The 14,550-nt window shown below is 42.0% G+C and overlaps 1 long non-coding RNA gene across 1 annotated transcript; it reads right to left on the bottom strand.

Moving 5' to 3' along the window:
• Nucleotides 1–4,613: 4,613 nt before the first annotated feature.
• Nucleotides 4,614–13,877, bottom strand: LOC108544941 (uncharacterized). The gene is made up of 4 exons (XR_001889982.1): nucleotides 13,650–13,877; nucleotides 11,281–11,411; nucleotides 10,139–10,224; nucleotides 4,614–4,679 (listed from the first exon to the last, which is right to left on the bottom strand). It is a non-coding gene; the product is annotated as an uncharacterized LOC108544941 (long non-coding RNA).
• Between the last annotated feature and the right edge of the window lie 673 nt (nucleotides 13,878–14,550).

Raw genomic sequence — 14,550 nt, 5'->3', positions numbered from 1 at the left:
GGGCAAACTCACACTGCCCTGCCACAAAAAGGTATGCTGAGGGCCTCGTTCCCTGGCACTGGGCTCCTTGAAGTTATCTATTGAGCAATCTAGAGCCTAAGAATGCAGTCTTGCAAGTGTGCTGTGAATCAAGCTACCGACCAAAAACCATTCCCCCCTTCTCGCTCTCTCTATTGCCTAATAAATATGGAGGGCAGTGTAAAGCTCAGGGCCCTTGTCCACTAGAGACAAGGTGCCCTCTGACCCTTTCTTCCAAATATACTCTTTGGTCTCTTGTCTTTTATTCCCATGTTTGCCCCCTTTGTTCAGTCCCCCTAGGTCCGTGTGGGTTACATAGTGGTGCCCTGAACAGTGACAGAATCGGGCCCTCAACAAGTGGGACCCAGAACAGGGACTCCAAGGATGCCAACAAGTGGTGTCCAAACATGGCACTTCGAGGACATGAACAAAAAGGTCTGCTGGAGCCGAGAAACTGAAATTGACAAGGCAAACGGGGTCCCCAGAATGAGTCTGCTGGCAGCATATGTAAGGTTAGTGCCCTAAAGAGGCACTGGGAGCGGTGCTTTAAAGAAGTACTGGGAATGAGAAGTTTTCCGAATCAGGGTAACAAGGGTAATAATTTGTCTGTTGAAGAAAAACATTATGTGCAGTTGCTTAAAGTTCTGTTGAGGCAGTCTGGAGCTCAGGTTAATTTGCAGACACTCACTAACCTCCTGCAGAAGCCACAAAAAGTTATTATGCATAACTCATGGTTTCCACAGGCAGGCACTCTTGTGGAAAATTGGGATAGAGCAGGAGAAGGATTAAAACAGGCTCATCAAAAAAGTTTTAAAGTTGATTCTTCTGTTTTCTCCACTTGGAGTTTAGTTCATACTGTACTTCTGCCATTATCTCTTTATTATTCTGTGGGACAACAGGCTGAATATAAAAATCTGAAAGAATCTGTTGTTCCACCCATAGCTCCAATTGAAAATAAAAAACAGGAGAGGGAGGATAAAAATTGGCCTATACTGCCTTCTCCAGTTGCAGAAACATCTGTACTGCCTCCTTTGGTGGCAGCAATAGAGACCCCCATACAAAGAATTTTACACTCTGCTGCCATAGCTGTAGAGCCCTTAGGACCTCGCGCTTTTCCTATTTCTGTAAGGCCCAATCCTAAAAATGCACAGCAGGTTATTCATGAACACACTTCACTAGATTTTAACTTGTTAAAGGAATTAAAAGTGAGTGTGGTAAATAATGCCATACAAAGCCCATTCACCTTAGGATTGCTAGAATCTGTGTTTGGTGCTATGTGTCTTTTACCCTTTGATGTGAAACACTTGGCGTGAACTTGCTTATTGGCTAGTGCATACCTGACATGGAATTTAAATTGGCAAGAAATGTGTGCAGACCAGGCTAGGCAGAACAGTGTTACTGGAAACAGACATTACAGAGGATATGCTATTAGGTAATGGCCCTTATTCAGACCTGGAACCTCAAAATGGTACTCCCAGATGCTGCTTATTGGCAATGTGCACAGGCCACTAAATGCACCTGGGCCACAATTCCTGAAGAAGGAGTCCCAGTACAATCATTTTTATATATCATGCAAGGGTCACAGGAACCCTATGCACAATTTCTTGAACCATTACAAGAGGCAGTGAAGCATCAGATTCCTCATACCGTGGCTGCAGAAATGCTAACTTTAACTCTAGCTTTTGAGAATGCAAACGTGGATTGTAAATGTGCACTGGCACTGGTGATGTGTACAAAAAACTTGGGAAATTTTCTCAGAGCTTGTCAAGATGTAGGAACTGAGCTTCATCACTCTGCAATGTTAGCACAAGCAATAGCTAATTTATCAATGGACAAATCTAAAAGGAGCCAAGGGTCAAACCCCAAAATGGGAAAGTATTATTGTGGAAAAACTGGACATTTTAAAAAGGAATGCTGCCAGATCTCAGGACAGAAAGGACCTTACAGTGCAGTGCCCCACCCAGTGGAAAAAACACCAGGACTTTGTCCTCACTGTAACAAAGAAAATCACTGGGCTAATCAGTGCCACTCAAAATTTCATCAGAATGGCAGCACCCTGCTGGGAAATGAGACGTGGCCCCGGCTCGGGGCCCCACTAACAATAAGGGCATTCCCAGTCCAGACCTCAACCCCATTTCAGGGGTAGGTTCCCGGAGGCACATTGATTCCCTCACCCCAGGAACACCAGGAAGTACAGGATTAGATCTACCCGCCAAAGAATCACGTTAGTTGGTGGAGACAAACCTATCAAAGTTCCCACTGGCATTTGGGGACCTTTACCAGCAGTATATATGAGACTAATTTTAGGCAAAAGTCACCTTAACTTGCAAGGCCTTACCGTAGTGATTGGCGATGATTATGAAGGAGAAATTCAAGTAGTTTTAGTGTCACAAGATCTTTGGGTTTTTGAACTGGGTGAATATATTGCTCAATTATTGCTTATCCCCTGCAAATTAAATCCTTCTCCATGAAAGGAGAAATGAGGAAATAAAGGGTTTGGGAGCACAACTACATGGGAAATCTATCTGTCCCAACCCACAGCCTCTAATAGACCCACCTGTGTAGTACAAATTAAAGGACATTTTATGGGCTTACGGATATGGGAGCTGATGTATCAGCAATATGTAAGGACAATTGGGCCCCATCCTGGCCTTTGCAATTAATTTCTATGTCCCTAGTGGGAGCAGGAAGAGCTGAAAGTGTTCAACAGTGTGCTGAGATTTTATCTTGTCTCGGTCCAAATGGACAGTCATGTACTTTTCAGCCTTATGTTGCAACTTATGGGGTCGAGACTTACAGCATGAAATATGAGAAATACAAAGGAAACCTTTGATAACCCAGAATTTAAAATGTTAAAAATCATGGGATATCAGAAGGGAAAAGGTTTAGGAAAATTTCTTCAGGGAACTCCTAACCCAATATCAGTAACTATAAAAACAGGTAGCAAAGGGCTAGAGCATCAGGATTTCTGATGGGGGTCATTGATATTTCTCCTCTGCCCACTGCCTTACCATTAGAATGGTTCAGTGACAAACCCATATGGGTGGATCAATGGCCCCTATCTCAGGAGAAGCTGACACAACTTCAACAGCTAGTAAAAGAACAGTGGGACTCCGGACACACAGAGGAGTCAGTTAGTCTCTGGAATTCTCCAGTGTTTGCTATTCCAAAAAAGTACAGAAGATGGTGACTGCTACATGATTTAAGAGGTATTAATACACTCATAAAATGGATGGGTGCCTTACAGAAAGGTTTACCATCTCCACCGGCTATTCCAAGAGACTGACCTTTTGTAGTAACAGATCTTAAGGATTGTTTCTTTACTATACCCTTACACCAGAAGGATAGCCTTGATTTGCCTTCTCTGTGCCTTCTATTAATCAAAGAGAACTTGTTTCTCATTATCAACAGAGAGTTTTACCCCAAGACACGCTTAACAGTCCTACGCTGTCAACATTTTGTAGGACAGGCATTAAAGGATCCTCGGAATATGTTTCCTACTGCTTACATCATTCTTTTTTGGATGATATTCTTTTGGCTGCTCCTACAGATCAAATCCTACATCAGTTATTCAGAGAAATGAAGCAACCTTTGACTAAATGGAATCTCAAAATAGCTCCAGAAAAGGTACAAAGAACTTCCCTATACCAACACTTAGGAATTATTGTTACAGAGAGAAGTGTACGTCCTCAGAAAGTAGTTCTCTGTAAAGACAGGTTACAGACTTTACATGATTTTCAACAATTATTAGGAGATATTAATTGACTATGGCCGATGTTAGGTATTGCTACCTATCAGCTTACACATCTTTACCAAACCCTGCAAGGAGATTCTACTTTAAATTCCCCGTGGCAACTAACTAAAGAGGCAGAAGCCGGATTGTAGAGCAAATGTTATAGCAGAGACATGCCTCACAGCTACAACTGCAAAAACCTTTGCTTTTGTTTATTCTTGCTACTCCCTACTCTCCAACAGGACTTTTGGGCCAGTTCATAGACAAGTCTGCAACAGTAATAGAATGGCTCTTTCTACCTAATCAAACAGTCAACACCTTGCAAGTTTATCTTTCTTTAATTACACAAATTGTGACTCTGGGCAGGAATAGGTCAAAAATGCTTATGGGATATGACCCTGACAAAATTATTGTTCCTTTAGACTCCCAGAAACAAGCAGCTTGGGAAATGTTGACTGCTTGGCAAACGGCTTTTGCAGATTTCATGGGTGCTATAGATAACCACTACCCCTCAGACAAAATTTTACAGTTTTATAAAATCCATTCTTTCACTCTTTCTGTGATTACTCATCACAAGCCTATTCCAGGTGGACAGACTTATTTTACGATGGCTCTTCCAGAGGTTGTGCTGCTATCTATGGACCTAAACATACTCAAACAATAATGACCTCTGGGGCTTCAGCTCAATGCTCAGAGCTAATTGCAGTCACTCAGGTTTTACAGCTCACAACTTCAGATCCTATCAACATTGTCTGTGGTTCAGCTTACATTGTAAATGTAGCCAGTAGCATAGAAACTGCTACAATTAAAAGTACACTAGACCCAGAACTGTTTATTTTTAAGATTTCAACAAGTTATTCAGTCTCGTGCAACTCCTTTTCATATTTCTCATATTCGTTCTCACACACAACTTCCTGGACCATTTTCCCTAGGGAATGATAAAACAGAGAAATTGATTGGTTCTGTGTTTCAGCAAGCTCAAACATCTCATGTGCTTCTGCACCAAAATACTTCCACCCTTACTTGCATATTCCATTTATCTTGCAGCCAAGCTAGGGCTACAATACAAGCCTGTCCTACTTGCCAGCATGTCCCTGGAGCCACACCTGTAGAAGTCTGTAACTCACGAGGTTTGGCTCCAAATGAAATTTGGCAAATGGATGTTACACACATAGCTACCTTTGGTAAGCTTAGCTATGTTCATGTGACTATAGATGCTGCATGCTACATACCAAATAGGTGAGACAGCTGGTCATGTACGATGACATTGTCATCATTTGCTCATATGGGGATAACTAAACAATTAAAAACTGATAATGGGCCTGCTTATACTAGTCATGCTTTTTTAAAATTTCTTACAGCTCTGGGCTATAACCCATAAAACAGGAATTCCTTATAATGCTAGAGGACAAGGCATTATAGAGTGGGCACATCAAACATTACAATGCATGTTGAAAAAGAAAAAAGAGGGTATAAGAGGCCAACTACCATCTTGATCAAAACTACATTTGACCTTATTTACTTTAAAATTTTTGACTCCTCGCATGGATGGTAAGACTCTAGTGGAAAGACATTGGCAAGTGTTAGAGGAAAAGAAGAAAGTTTATCTGAAGGTGTTATGGAAATCCTTGGAAGAAGGACAATGGAAAGGTCTGGTGGATTTACTAACATGGGGAAGAGGATACACTAGTGTTTTTACAGGAGATGAACAAACCCTGTGGGGGCCCTGAAGATGCGTACGATCATGGAACGAGAGACTGGAGGAACCCAGGATGGCCAATCATGGGTCCCGTCCTTCTGGTATGAACCATGAGCCAGCTAAGCCTGAGTCCAAAGACAGAGAGAAGGCGGGCCAGAGTCATGACACTGTTCTAATGCTACGTTTTCTGTAAAATTGGATGGACCGCAAATCGGAGAATGAGAGCTACCCAGTCTGGTCTTACATTCTTTCAATTAATACATGAACAAAAAGGTGGATATGCAGGGAGCTAAAGACCCGTGGGACATGACCAATTTAGTATTACACTGGAGGCTATATAATCAAACAGCAAACTGTTTATCATGAATGCAGGATGTGGGCAAACTCACACTGCCCTGCCACCAAAAGGTTTGCTGAGGGCCTCACTCCCTGGTGCCAGGTTCCCTGAAGTTATCTTTTGAGAGATCTAGCACCTATTGTTCTAAGAATGAAGTCTTGTCAGTCTGCTGTGAATCAAGATGCCAGCCAACAAACATTCCCTGCTTCTCCCTATCTCTGTTGCCTAATAAATATGGAGGGCTGTGTAAAGCTCAGGGCCCTTGTCACAGGCAAGGTGCCCTCTGACCCCTTCTTCCAAATATACTCTTTCATCTCTTGTCTTTTATTGCAGTGCTTGCCCCCTTTGTTCAGTCCCCCTATGTCCATGTGGGTTACAGTGAGGTTCTGTTCCAGCCAATGGAAACCGGACACAGCAGTAGGGTGGATGTGTCAGGTTATAAATTACCCTGTCTCCTTTGCTCGGTGTACTCTCATGGCAAAACTGCTGGCGAGTGTACCCTTTCTGCAGAGAACAAAAATGGGCCTTGCTGAGAAAATTAAATTTATGTTAAAGTGCTATTTTTTTGTGGCACTGGGGAACAAGCATTTCAAACATGAGTGACAGGCAAGTCTCACTTTTAGTCATGTTCTGCACTATAGGCTGAATTGTGTCTCCTGACATTCATATGTTGAAGTCCTAACTTTCAGAATGTGACTATATTTAGAGCTAGCATCTTTAAAGCGGTAATTAAAATAAAATAAGGTCACTAGGGCTGGCCTTAATCCAAAAAATCTGGTGTCCTTATAAGAAGAGGAGATTAGAACACAGACAATACACAGACTGAAGGACGGCCATGTAAGGACACAGTGAGAAGATGACCATCTGCTAGCTGAGAAAAGTAGCTCATAGCAGTCTGAAGAATGGGATATATGCAGAGTTTATCAGGCCCAGACAGACATGAGTGAGTCTTCAGTCATGTCCCTCACACCCAAGTCCAGAGTTAATAATTTAAAGGCAGCGTTATCATCAATAGCAATAAATGTCTTTGCCACACTGCTATTAATTATAGATGAGGAAACAGGGTCAGTCAAATTAAGTAAATTCTTCAGGACCACAATGTTTTTTTTTTTTTTGGAGATGGAGTCTCGCTCTGTCGACCAGGCTGGAGTGCAGTGGTGCAATCTTGGCTCACTGCAAGCTCTGCCTCCTAGGTTCATGCCATTCTCCTACCTCAGCCTCCCCAGTAGCTGGGACTACAGGTGCCCGCCACCACGCCTGACTAATTTTTTAGTAGAGATGGGGTTTCACTGTGTTAGCCAGAATGATCTCGATCTCCTGACTTCATGATCTGCCCTCCTTGGCCTCCCAAAGTGCTGGGATTACAGGCGTGAGCCACAACGCCTGGCCCAGAGCCACATAATTTATTAATGGTATGTGAAATTTATCGTCTGTCATAATTATTTCCAAAGAATATAATAAAAAGCCTATACTTTGAATGTCTCATGTGGTAAAAAGCCAGCAAAGATGTCTCAAATGCTTATCTTAATGAAATGTAACCAGAATGGGGGATTAACAAGCTGGCTCCCAAGAACTTGTTAAGAAGGGAAAGACTGTCATTTGAGAGTTTAACGAATTAAATCCATACTTTGTGGATTAATAACTTGACCATAGAGTATACATTGGTGTGATTTTCATTGCCACTGACCCAACATCTCTATCAAAGCCCCCCACCCTTCCCTGTGCCTACAATTATACTCTGTAGGTCATGTCTTTATTTTTATTTTGAAAATATAGCATACATACAAAAATGTATGTGGAAATATGTATGTATAACTTAAGGAGCAATAATTAATATTCATGTACCTACTAATGAGCCAAGTGTTTGAACTTACATACCTCAGAATCCCTGGATACATTCTTGCTGGATTGCATGCCAATCATTCATTTCCAGAAGAAATTACTATCTGGAACTTGTGTTAATAACTCCCTTAGTTTTCTTTATTGTTTTTACCACCTAGTAACATGTCCCTAAATAATAGAGTGCTTAGTTTTGCCTGTTTTTAATCTTTATATAAAGGGATTTATTCTGCATATGCTCTTCCTTGGCTTGAAATTCATCCATATGGATGTAGGCAGCTGTAGTTTAATTTTCATTGCTTTGCAGTATTCCATTTTATGAATGTACCATAACTTATTAATAAATTCTACCCTGAGGGGGGAAAAAAAGGCAGGGTTATATGCTCATCAATGATATAACCCCAGAGGAGTGACTGAGAATGTCACCACAAGTTGTACAATGTGACCCTCACCCATTATCTTCATGTTTCTGGAATTTGTGATGTAAAGAACAATGTATAGTCAATTAGTAGCTTATATTATTTTAACACAAATTTTTAGTAAACAACTTAGTAATTGCCCCTTCTTTTTTCCTTTAAAACCCCTTGTATAGGGCCAGGCATGGTGACTCATGCCTGTAATCCCAGCACTTTGGGAGACCAAAGTGGGAGGATCCCTTCAGGCCAAGAGTTTGAGATGAGACTGGGTAACACAGGGAGACCTCATTTCTAGAAAAACAGACAAGAAGCAAACCAATAAAAAACTCCACATATGACTGCTGTTAACCAGAGCACATATACAGGGCAACTTGAATCTGTGTTTTCTGGGTTGCAGTCCTCAAACTTGGCCCCAAATAAACTCTCTGCTTATATTTACTTTGCCTCAGTTTCTTCTTTTTGGTCAACAAAGCCAATGAGAAAGGCCTCAGGAGAAACAAAATCTATTGATACTTTAATCTTGGGCTTCTAGCATCCAGAACTGTGAGAAATACATTTCTGTATAAGCCACCAGTCTGTGATATCTTGCTATGGTAGCCATAGCAAACTAATATAGCCTGTGACATGTGAAGGCTGGGGTCAAATTCTGCAGCCAACTTCACACAAGGAGCTTTTTGGGTTTCTGAAGTCCCTTGATTTGCTTACTGCTAACAGCTCACAGGCCTGTCCTTTCCCTTGCATAGTTACAACTGGCCATGCTCCCAGTATCTATTTTCTTTTTCTTTTTTTTTTTGAGACAGAGTCTGACCCTGTTGCCCAGGCTGGAGTGCAGTGGCACCATCCCAGCTCACTGCAGCCTTGACCTCCCAGGCTCAAGCAATCCTCCTGCATAACTGGAATTACAGGTGTGCATCACCACACCCAGCTGATTTTTTTATTTTTTGTACAGACAGAGTCTCTCTATGTTGCCCAAGTTGGTCTTGAACTCCTGGGCTTAAGCAATCCTCCCACCTTGGCTTCCTAAAGTGCTAGGATTATAGGTGGGTGTGAGCCACCATGCCCGGCCCTAGTATCTATTACTATACTTTTATATCTTCTTGGGAAAAGGAGCATCTGAAAGAGGTCAGAATTAATTACCTGACATTTCTTCACTGTTTCCACCTATTTCCCAATTCAAATTACTGTTTCCACCTATTTCCCAATTCAAATTACATATAGACACATTATTCAAACTAACTCACCAAAAGCTTGTGCAATAAGGACAACAGCACAATGTAGCCCAAATAATGCAGTGCAGAAATAGGGAAATTCCTTCAATTTAAATATCAGGAAAGCTTTGATCAAGATGGCCTTCAACATTTCCCTCAGCTTGAGTAACTTAAGACAGATTTTTTTTTTCTTCCTGACTATAGGTCCCTGACCTTCCTTTTCTTAAATCACTTGAGAAAACTTGTAATTGCAATTTTTTTCTCTGCCTCCTTTGAAATGTATGTAAATCTGCTTAGAAGCCTCTTACTAGTTTTAAATGTAAACATCAAAAGAAATAGCTCCTTATCTTCCAGTCTCCATGGGAGGATAGGAGCCTAACTTGAGTAGACATTTTGCTCCAAGTTACCTCCTGTTATAAGCAGAGAAAGTTTGCTTTGGGTAAGGCCAATTAGTGAACATCATTGACTTATGATTCCCTCTACTCCAGCTGTTAAAGGCCTTTGTTTTAGTTGAGTTGAGTTTAATCTCTCTCCCCTGTTGCAATAGTCTTGAATAAAGTATCTCTTGCCTGTTCAACTTTGCCCAGTGCAACTTTTATTTTGACAGTTCTTTTAATATTAATTCATATAGAATGAAAACTGTAGGGACCCAAACTACCAAACCCATATAACTTACCATCTACATTAAGATTACTTTATCATTTCATTGTTTTCATTAACATAACTTTGCTATTCCAGGAGACCCCTGACCAGGCTTGAGGCAAATAACTTGGTTGTTCATTACAGTAATGAACAGTTGAGAAGACCTAGCAAGTCTTTAGTAGGGATCATCAACAGAAAATTTACACACAAACTCTCCCAACTCCTCCTTTTAAAAATGACACATACCGTGGTGAGTGTTTGAATATTCTGGAAGCTGCCAGGCACTCAAGGTCTGATCCAAGAAACTGGAGCAATGTCATTTCCGCAGTATTCTGTTGATCAGGCAAAAAATTTTTTGATTTAACAAAAAAGGTAAAAGTTTTTTGATTTAACAAAAAAGATGGAGTTCTTTTTTGTTAAAGGTTTTTCTACGGTTTTAACAAAGGGTCTTACAACCACTCCCTGAATTTGATCTTTGCCCCCAAACCATTTCTTTCTTTTAAAATCATTCACTGGAAGAGACTGGGAATGAAGGACATATTTATTTTGAATATAGCAAGTTCTGGATCCTTTATATTTCTCTATATTATTTTAAAAAACTTAACAGTTTGTTCTTCAGCTTATTTTTCTCTCCTAGTATTTTATTATATGCAGCTAAAAAAAATCAGCACTTATGATATTCTGCCTGGGAATATCCTTAGGCAGATTTGCCATTTTATTGGTATATTTTTTATTTTCTACATTGATGCAGTGATGATTTTGTTAACTGTTTGGCCAAGGCATCTTTTGGGTATCCTTTAATCCAGCATCTGATAACATTTTCCTCACTGTCTGCAAGTTCTACATCAACAATCTCCTCGAAGCTCTTCAAACTTTCATCAGTAATATCCTCAAGATGCTTCCTGATTCTGCCCTTTCTCCCATCCCAAAGACAATGTCTATTTTTAGTTTTTTTCTTATGGTTGCATTGTTGATGTGATATTTGAATTAAGTAGTGAAGGATGAGTGTTATTTGTATAGAGACTATATTTGTGTGTATGTCTCTCTTTCTCTCTCTTTCTCTCTCTGTATGTGTGTGTGTGTGTGTGTGTGTGTGTGTGTATTGGGCTGTTACTTTCTAGCAGTTTCTTCCAAGACACTGTGAAAGTGAGAATGGCCAGTTTGAGGGAAAAAAAGCCATTTAATCTTTAACCAATAATGTTTTTTGAACAATTTTTATGTACTAGGCACGGTGCCAGGTGCTGGGAATACAAAGATAAGCAAGCTAGTCTAATGAAAGAGATGATTATTAGATAAATATATAACAAAACATAATTATAATTATGATAACTGTTATAAAGAAAAAACACAAAATACCTTGAGATTATAATAGGAAGACCTTATCTAACCTGGAGGGGTGGCAGGGAGAGGAGTGGTGCTGATGAAAGGGAAGGCCTCCCTGAGAAAGTAACACTCAAATGGAGTCTTAAAGGATGATGGGAGTTAGCCAGGCCCAGCTGTGGAGGAGGGAGCAGTTCATCTGGAAGAAATAAAGTGTTTGAAGGCATGAATATCAAGGAGCTTGATGTCACTTCAGGAACGGGAGAAGGATGGAGAGGGAGAGGGAGGAGTAGGATGTAGCGATAAGCTGAAGGCAGACTGTGCAAAGTCTTGTAGGTACAATAAGAACTTTGAACTTCACCTACTAGCAATAGGTGGCCAGGGAATGGTTTAACATTGAGTAGTCACATGGCCATATTTGCATTTTAAAACATCATTCTGGCTGCTGAGAAGATAATAGGCAAGATAGTGGCAATTGCTGTGGCCCAGCTGAGAGTGGGACTTTCACCTTAGCTTAGCTTGGACTAAGTCTTCCCTTCCAGTGTTCCTTACCTTGACAAATGGAACCACCATCCACTCTGTGCTCCAACCAGAAAGGTGCGCTTGTCCCTAACACCTCTGCAGTGGAAAGGCAGCAATGTGAATGTTTCTACCCATATTTAAGAAACCAAATTCACAGGACTTGGTAAGGATTTTATGTGGGGAGAGGGTAGGAGAGAGAGGTGTCAGAGATAAGCCTACCTTTCTGGTTGGGGGAGAGAGTGGATGGGGGTTCCATTTGTTGAGATATGGATCACTGGAAGGGAAGGCTTTTGGGGGTGAAATCCAGTTTTGAATAAGTAAGGTGTCAGATGCCTGCATGAAATCAGTCAATAGGTGGGGTATATAGGTCAGGCTCAAAATGGAGTCTGAATTGTGGGGACAGAGTTTACAAAGCAATACCTAGAGAGGGCTGCCTGGTCCAGGGAGGATCTTCTTAAGCTAGAGAGACTGCAGAATGTTTGAAGTCTCATGAAAAAAATCCAATAGAGAGAGATTGAATCAGTGTGGCACAGGCCTGTGCTGATGTGGTTTGTATCTGAGGAAGAGACAGACACAAATGGATGAAGTAGGATGTGTAAAACAGAGGGAAGGGTAGAGACCCATGATATTACAGGGCTTCCAGGGACCAAGCAGTTCAAATTAAGAGACCAGAGGACAGGGTGGCAAGGACAAAGGAACTGGATCGAAGAAGAAGCTTGAGGGTGAAGCCTCCAAGCCCTAGACGAATAAAAGCTCCGGAAGTAGTTGGTTCTTTATGCCAAAAGACAGACTAAATTCTTACTGCCATCTAATGGCTAAAGTGTGTAATTTCTGTACTCTCACTGCTGAAAGTCCAGGGAATTAAACTTGCTTATGGTTTACCAACGTTTATCTCATATCAGTTCACAAAAAGCAATAGTATCAATCACACCAATTCTGGGAACAACAAATTTGGGTAGGTGATAAATGTAGTGGAAAATTTCATGTCCCTAATTGGTGTAGGTGTATCTTTTGCTAGGCTTAGGAGCAGAAGGGCTGATGTGCATCCTCAGTTCCCTTCCCCCTGTCCCAGTATTGCTGTTTTTTTTTTTTTAACCACCACCATCACCACCACCACTACCACCACTATCACCACCACCTCCACCACCAGGATTGCCACTGCTACCACTATTACCACCACTATCACCATCACTACCACCATAATCATAACAGCCACTATCACCACCACCACTATCACCATTATTACCATCGCCACCACCATAATTATAACTGCCACCATCACTACCACCATCACTGCCATCATTAACATCACCATTACTTCCATTGCCATCGCCACCGTCATCACCACCACCATAATCATAACTGCCACCATCACCACTATCACCACATCACCACTACCATCACTATCACCATCAACACCACCACCACCATCACTACCAGCAGCAGTACCACCATCACCACTACCGTCACCACCACCACCAGTACCACCATCACCACCACTACTACCACCACCAACACCACCCATATCATGACCATGATCATAATTATAAATCCTAAACCCTACATAGTTCACATTCACAGTAATGGATTATGTCTGTTATCTAATTTGAGTATGTGTTCGTAAGTTGAAAACAACTTATTGGGTGCCTACTACGTGCTGGTTGCTGTGCTAGATGTTAGGCACAAAGATCAGGCACAATCACTCATTTCTAGGAGCTTATAATTGAATGCCTGAAGTAGATACAGAAAGTATTACAACGCGTTGTGTTGAGTGTTAAAACTGTCATTAACACTTGTGTTATGAGACTTCCCAAATCGATTACTTAAGGGTAGGAGTCAAAAGAATTTGCGGATAGAAGGCAGGATCAGTTTGCAGCTCCCAGTCAGACAGACAGAGCAGCATGTGGAGACTCACCTTGTGAACTTTTGCTCCAAGAACTACCACAGGAACATACCAGGAAAGCTGAGAAAATCCACAGACGCTTTGAAGGAACTGGATGGGTGCTGCAGGCTCCCTGAGATATCAAAAAACTCTGAGTCAGCTTGCTTCCTCAGTAGGGAGGCTGGTGGTCTGGGGCACTAGCTGCCTGGAAATAGGCTTGGTGCTGTTGGGGGGCATGAGGGAGTGAGACTAGCCTTTAGGACTGTGGGTTGCATGGGAGCAGGGCTAGGCGTGTGACTGCTGGCTCTCCCCAACTTCCCTGGCAACCTGTATGACTTAGCAGAGGCAGTCATAATCCCCCTGGGAACACAGCTTCATTGGCCTGGGAAACATACCCCCATGTCCCACAGCAGCCAAAGCAAGCCCCACCAAAGGAGAAGCTGAGCTCAGACACACCTATCTCTGCTCCCACCAGGTGGTCTTTCTCTACCTACCCTGGTTGCCAAAGACAAAGGGCATATCTCTTGGGAGCTTTATGGCCCTGCCCATGGCTTGAGAAATCTGAGTACTTAACCACGTGACCCAAGGGCAAGTTTGCATCCTTCCTGTAGTACTGCAGCTGATGCGTTCTTGAAAGTGCCACCTCCTGGCTGGAGGTCAAGCAACACAAAACCAGCACACTAAACAAAAATACAAGCAAGGACCCTCACAAAGTCCACTTCACTCCCTTGCTACCTCCACTGCAGCAGGTGCTGGTATCCATGGCTGCAAGACCTGAAGATGGATCACATCAGAGGACTCTGCAGACACTCCCCAGTACCACCCTGCAGCCCAGTAACTCTGCTGGTGGTTAGACCCAGAAGAGCAAAAACAATCACTGCAGTTTGGCTTTTAGGAAGCCCCATCCCTAGGGGAAGTGGGGGAGCACCCCATG

This window comes from Rhinopithecus bieti, unplaced genomic scaffold (genome assembly GCF_001698545.2).
Source record: "Rhinopithecus bieti isolate Rb0 unplaced genomic scaffold, ASM169854v2 scaffold_28456, whole genome shotgun sequence".
Classification (NCBI taxonomy): Eukaryota; Metazoa; Chordata; class Mammalia; order Primates; family Cercopithecidae; genus Rhinopithecus; species Rhinopithecus bieti.
Note: the sequence above shows the minus strand (reverse complement) of the source record. Positions and strands in the feature narration are given on the sequence as shown.